The sequence below is a fragment of the Sinocyclocheilus anshuiensis genome, unplaced genomic scaffold (genome assembly GCF_001515605.1).
Source record: "Sinocyclocheilus anshuiensis isolate Anshui unplaced genomic scaffold, SAMN03320099.WGS_v1.1 scaffold3256, whole genome shotgun sequence".
Lineage (NCBI taxonomy): Eukaryota > Metazoa > Chordata > Actinopteri > Cypriniformes > Cyprinidae > Sinocyclocheilus > Sinocyclocheilus anshuiensis.
In genome coordinates this window covers 43,668-50,460 of record NW_015552819.1, presented here as the reverse complement: position 1 = coordinate 50,460, position 6,793 = coordinate 43,668, and positions in this window count along the sequence as shown.

The window sequence follows — 6,793 nt, the reverse complement described above, 5'->3', positions numbered from 1 at the left end:
TTCCAGTCCCCCAGTTTAGCCCAGAGAGGGCTCCAGTCCCCGAGTTTAGCCCAGAGAGGGCTCTAGTCCCCAAGTTTAGCCCAGAGAGGGCTCCTGTTCCCATGTCCAGCCCTGAGAGGGCTCCTGGTACCAAGTTAAGTCCGGAGGCTCACAAAGGCCCACCCACCCATCCGCTCCTGCCTCCTCCACCCTCACAAATGCCCACCCACTCTCTCCTGCCTCCTTCACCGCTGTCGTCTGGAAGCCCCTCTGCTCGCCCTCAGCCCACCATCAGCACGGTGCCAGCTCCACAGGACTGCCATCCTCCAGCGTCGCCGTGGCTGGAGTATCACTTGACTCCGCCTCCAGCCTCTAAGCCCCGGACTCCGCCTCGGCCCGTGGACCCGTCGGCTCCACCATGGCTCCTAGCTCCCTCCTCTCCGCTGTGACCCGGCAGTCCAATACCTCCGCCAGGCTCCCTTCGTCCCTCCGGCTCCGTCAGGCTGCTTCATCCCTTCGGCTCCTCCTCAGTCCTCTGTCGCTCCGGCTCCACCGCGGCCTTTCGGATCCATGCCTCCGCGTCAGTCGTCGGCGCCATCTGCTCCGCCTTGGCCCTCCCAATCCTCCCATGTTTTTCCCATGTCTCATTGTGTTCCTTGATTTCAGGTGTTCCCTCATTAGTTCCAGGTGTTTCTCGTTATTCCCCGAAGTTTACGCCACGTCTCCTCGTTCCTCGCTCCGTGCTCCTCACAGTAGCGGTTCGTGATACCAGACCAAAACAGTAACCTCCGTGTGTTCCCTCCGTTTTTGTTTCCGTTTTTACCCAGTGTTTTTTGTTTCCGTTGTGCCCTTATGGATCCCCTCGCCTGCCCTGAATACCTCCTCCTCCTGCTGGAGCAGGGGGAAAAATCGCTCGAGGGCCATACCAGACTGTTTCTGGCCCTCGCCGAACTCACCAGCTATCCGGACGACATGCTGACGGAGAGCCCGAGCTCGCCGCGGCCAATGAGCCATTGGCGCATGGAGCGACAGAGCAACGGATCGCCGCGGAGCCGGTGCTGCAAGTGACGTCAGTCAAGGTGCGAGAGCAGGCAACAGAGCCCGCCACGAGGGAGAATGCCGTGGACACAGAGAGCGCGGAGTGGAGCTCCGCCCACTGCACCGCGGCTGAGGGTGAGCTGATTATACAGCTGGGACTGCTGGACTTCGAGGGGGACCTTATAGACTGGCAAACAGAGCTGGAAGCCGACTTGCCCCCTCTCCTCTCTCCTTCGTTCCTGCTGGTCCCATCCAGCCCTGAGTGGGCTCCCGTTTCCCAGCCCAGTAAAGAGAGGGTTCCAGTCCCCGAGTTTAGCCCAGAGAGGGTTCCAGTCCCCGAGTTTAGCCCAGAGAGGGTTCCAGTCCCCGAGTTTAGCCCAGAGAGGGTTCCAGTCCCCGAGTTTAGCCCAGAGAGGGTTCCAGTCCCCGAGTTTAGCCCAGAGAGTGTTCCAGTCCCCGAGTTTAGCCCAGAGAGGGCTCCAGTCCCCGAGTTTAGCCCAGAGAGGGCTCTAGTCCCCAAGTTTAGCCCAGAGAGGGCTCCTGTTCCCATGTCCAGCCCTGAGAGGGCTCCTGGTACCAAGTTAAGTCCGGAGGCTCACAAAGGCCCACCCACCCATCCGCTCCTGCCTCCTCCACCGCTGTCGTCTGGAAGCCCCTCTGCTCGCCCTCAGCCCACCATCAGCACGGTGCCAGCTCCACAGGACTGCCATCCTCCAGCGTCGCCGTGGCTGGAGTATCACTTGACTCCGCCTCCAGCCTCTAAGCCCCGGATTCCGCCTCGGCCCGTGGACCCGTCGGCTCCACCATGGCTCCTAGCTCCCTCCTCTCCGCTGTGACCCGGCAGTCCAATACCTCCGCCAGGCTCCCTTCGTCCCTCCGGCTCCGTCAGGCTGCTTCATCCCTTCGGCTCCTCCTCAGTCCTCTGTCGCTCCGGCTCCACCGCGGCCTTTCGGATCCATGCCTCCGCGTCAGTCGCTGGTGCCATCTGCTCCGCCTTGGCCCTCCGGATCCTCCCCGTCGCCCTGGCTCATCGGCTCTCAGTCTCGGGCTCCTCCACCACCTGCTCCGCCGCCGTTGGTTGGCCCCCTGGAGTCAGTGGCCATTCCTCCTCCATGGCTCCTCCCTCCGTCGGCTGCCATCATGGCTGTGGCCTGGGTCCTGCTTGGCCCCTCCTGCTCCAAGTCCATCCTGTCACCTCCTTGGCTCCTCCCTCCATCGTTACCTCCCTGGACTCTGTCTGCCGGCCCCCTCCCGGGTGTCCGTCCTCCTCCCAAGTTCCCACCTGTGCCCCCCCTCTGTTGTTCTACGGTGCGAGGACGCGCCTTCCGGGAGGGGGGCAATATGTCACACCCCTGGACTCATTCTGTATGTTTTTCCCTCTCCATGACCTAGTTTTCCCATGTGTTAATTGTTAATTAGTTCCAGGTGTGTCTCGTCATCCCCTCATCAGGTCTTGTGTATTTAAAGTGAGTCCTGTTCATAGTCTCGTTGTCTGGTATTGAATGACGTCTTTCCCCACTATGTGTGTGTTCCTGGTTCCTTTGATGTCAATTAAAGTCCGTTTGTTTGAAGTTTACTCCACGTCTCCTCGTTCCTCGCTCCGTGCTCCTCACAGTAGTAGTTCGTGACAGCGTCATTACAGTCTGTGGAAAGGGTCCAGTTGTGCAGTCACTGCACATCACAAGCTGCTGATAACATTCCACACATAAATCACAATGACTATGAGCAAACAACATTAAAGCCAAACGTATAAAGTATAAACGTATAATGTATAAAGTGAACAATTAATTTACATACGCATATTCTGAAAACTAATCCAGTGTTACTGATGTGCTTCAAATTGGGTGATTTTAGGTCAAGGTTTTGGCTGTAAATTTGAAAAACCGAAACAGCAATTTCGGTTCACTCAGCATTGTGGGTGCAGAATGCCATTACCTTTGAATCTTTATCCCTAAGGACTACAATTTATTAAATAAGCTCTTATTTAATCAAATTTAATAAGCTCTGCTTCGCCGTTGATTTGTACCTTTGCAGAGGACAGTCTCTGTTAGCAGAAGCCACCCAGTGTGATGCTCAGTGAGATACCGGCTGTTCCCCCTTCTGAGTTAAAGCAAAACCGTACATTCAATAATGTTATCAAGCAAAAGCTCCATGACCCTCCACCACTGATCTAATGACTGAACTGATCATTGCATTCTAAACTGCTATTCGGCTGTGAAGCCACCGGAAGTACAAGCGGCCATCTTAATATTCCCTACCGGCAGAGAGCATCATTGACTGACAGCCAAAACCTTGACCTAAAATCACCCGGTTTGAAGCGCATCAGTCACACTGGATTAGTTTTCAGAATATGTGTATGTAAATTAATTGTTACTTCAGATGTTATCTATAATGTTTATGGTCTTTGCGGGTAGGATAAGAGATGTATTAAAATCGTTTAGGTGGGTGTGTGAGCTGCGCACTTTAACTGATCCAACACAAAATATATTACTTTATGTACATAATTATGCAGGAAATATTAAACATGAGCATATATCTGGTATTAATATCAGAAATTGATTTGGATATACAATAAATATTACAATACAAGCCTCTGTTACTATATTGCTCTATATTGAATTGAAATTCAAAGCTTAGGCATCATCTTGGAAATAAAACTTCATGTTTTTAAGTCTGTACCGTATCAGCATTATTACTCTGAATAAGTAATGATGCATGTCCTGATGGAGCAACATCTAGGTTCAGACTCTTCAAGGTCACGCAAACTCGGTGGCGTTTTACTAGCATTTCAGTTTGCAGAAGTAAAATTTTATATTATGTTTAATTCATTATTAATTTAACCAACGTTAAATCCTTCACTGCTTCAAAAATGCATGCTGTTAACAAAATCATTGTTGAAACATTAGCAGTTAGCCATAAAAACAATAAAACATAATTACATAAACAGTGAGTGTTAAACGCTAATTAACGTATATAAAGTATAAATCTTTATTCAGATTTCAGAATGAGCTCTTTGTCATTTGTAATACTTATGTTGAGGATCTTGTCCATCTGATGTTCATCATGTTCATCTGATGTACGCTACTGTAATGAATATGATACTTACTTTTTAATATACAGGGGAAATTCACGACATTAAACCGTTTACATGCATAGGATGTTTGCATTGTAAGAATGTACAGGGATACTTCAGATATAAAATGCCGACTCATTAGGTGATGTTTTCTCATTAAAATCGTACAATTTCCTATTCATTGAATAGAATGTATGGAAATACTAGGGAATACCAATATGGCAGTGCGGTGGCTTCACTTTTATGACGTGATGAGCAATCCAATTCTCAATTATAGATCAGTGCCCTCCACTCTGTGTTTAATAGACAGACAGCTGTGCCTGCTGTCTGCTTTGCATGTCTGCTTTATCTGTTTTACTGAGATTGTGGAGCTGCTGTAAGCTCCCCTTTGGCCGATCTCCTCTTGCAAACAAAGGCACAGTTTTCACATGTCTGGCCGCTCTGAGGACCTTGTCAGACTCAGTGTATTTATGCACAATTTACAACTACAGCTATAGTGCCCAGTTGGTGTTTGTACATAATGAAGTTCCTGCTTGTTGCTGTGATGGCAGTCTTGGGGTTTTCTGTGCAGCCTGTGCAGTGACTATTTTGGCAGGAACATATGCCTATAGATGGCCATTCTGTGGACAAAATGGCTTGGTGATCATATTCATAGGGGCAATGAACCTCTCTTGCACATTTAGTACAGTGAGTAGGTGATTTACAAGCTTAAGGTGATTTAGACACCACAGGAGTTTGAACTGATTAATTATTAAAGCTCAGAAAGTGCTATATGCCTGAAGATATACAAAAATGTTGTCTGATAACAAGGCTACAAAAACTTGGCAAAAGAGGAATATTCCAGCATGATAACAATCCAAAGTACACTGTTAAATTGGTGAAAAAGTGAAAACTATGGCCTTAATCCAATAGAATAGCTCTAGGTTGTTTGAAAGAGTAGAGCAGTAAAACACAACCCCCTCCAGCAAACAGCAGCTGAAATTTCACAAAAGAAATTTGTGCAACACATGCTGCGGAGGAAGTGTAATATTAAAAATAAAGATGGGCATACAAAGTATAGAAAAAAGATCCAGGGGGCGTGGTTGGATCCAGATCCAACTCCTTCCACCTTACATATACCTAAACCTACCCGTCTCCACCCCCTAGATGTGGATCCAACCACGCCCCCTGGATCTTGTGTTCTGCAGTGAGGGGCTACTGGAGTTTTTTGTCAGGTGTTTTTTTTTTTATTATATGATGTCATTGCCTTGCTATCTTGCCGCCAGCCAATCGCTGCATTTCTGATCGTGGTTTTGAGTATCGATACATCTGCCCTTTACGGGGAACACGACAACACGCACTAATCTTAGACAACTTAAAGGGGTCATATGACGTTGCTAAAAAGAACATTATGTTGTGTATTTGGTGTAATGCAATGTGTTTATAGGGCTCCAGACTGTGACCATTTTTTCTGCCGGTGCGACTAATTTTTGTGAGCGGTCGCACTGGCGCGACCACCGCGTTGTCCAGCTCATAAGCGCTGCCATTTCTGTTACATTTGAGAAACATCAAACGGCAAGCGAAACTAAACCGAGCTACGTTTCAGCTGCCCGGCGTGGACCGTTTATCAGCTCGGACCGCGACGCAAACAAACTTGTCCGAGCTCAGAACAGCTTTACTCAGGAGCCAAAGTTGATTTCGCGACACTGTTACTGCACAGATGCAACAGTGCTGCGATATTCAGTGAGAAGTGTTTGAATTCGCCGCACAATGATAAGGTTGCTGCGAGATCTAGTGAGGATCCATCAAATTCTGCACAGAATTCTCTGTTATAAACAGCGCTGACATACGTCAGGAAACCAGAAGCGGTAACGCCAGAGCTGTTGAGAAACACACTTTCTCAACGGCTCTGGGTAACGCTAACTGTAACCATGGTGCTGTGGTAGAAATAGTCGAATCTGTCAAATTTGTATGAACAATAAACTAAAGAAAAATAAACAAGAAATGAACATGTAATATTATTAGTAACTGCACTTATTAATGCAATACAATAGTAATTTTATGATTAAATGATCTATATTTTAATACTCCCACACACCACCCCCAGCGCTACCAAATCTGCTCCTGGCGCCACCATCTGTGGAACTTAGTGGCGCTGGCGCCATTGCTCTCAAGTGTTAGTCTGGAGCCCTGTGTTTGTGCGGTTTAAGGTTAAAAAAACACATTATTTTCCACATAATGTACATTATTGTTGCTCCTCTATGCCCCGCCTTTCTGAAATGCGTTGATTTTTACAAAGCTCATCTTTCTGAAAAGCGAGGTGTACGCTGATTGGCCAGCTATCCAGTGCATTGTGATTGGCTGAATACCTCAAGCGTGTGACAGAAATGTTACGCCCCTTGCCATACTGTGATGCCGTCTCCTGGAGCGCTGAGACAAAACCAATAAAACCCATTACAAATGAGGCATTTGTTGCATCCAGTGGGGACATAATTACTGATTATGATGACTTATACTGTGTTTTTACGCGTTGCGTATCGCGCCGCGTAAACATAAAACCATGTCTGCATTTGTGATCGGAGAAATGACAAACAACAAGCGCTACTCTACACTGCTTAAAACTCGCGTTTGAATTATCAGTGGCAAATTCTTTAAATATAAAAAATGTACTTACAGGCTGTGAGTCAGAAGCACCAGACTGTCCTTGCAAAGTTGGAACTGCCC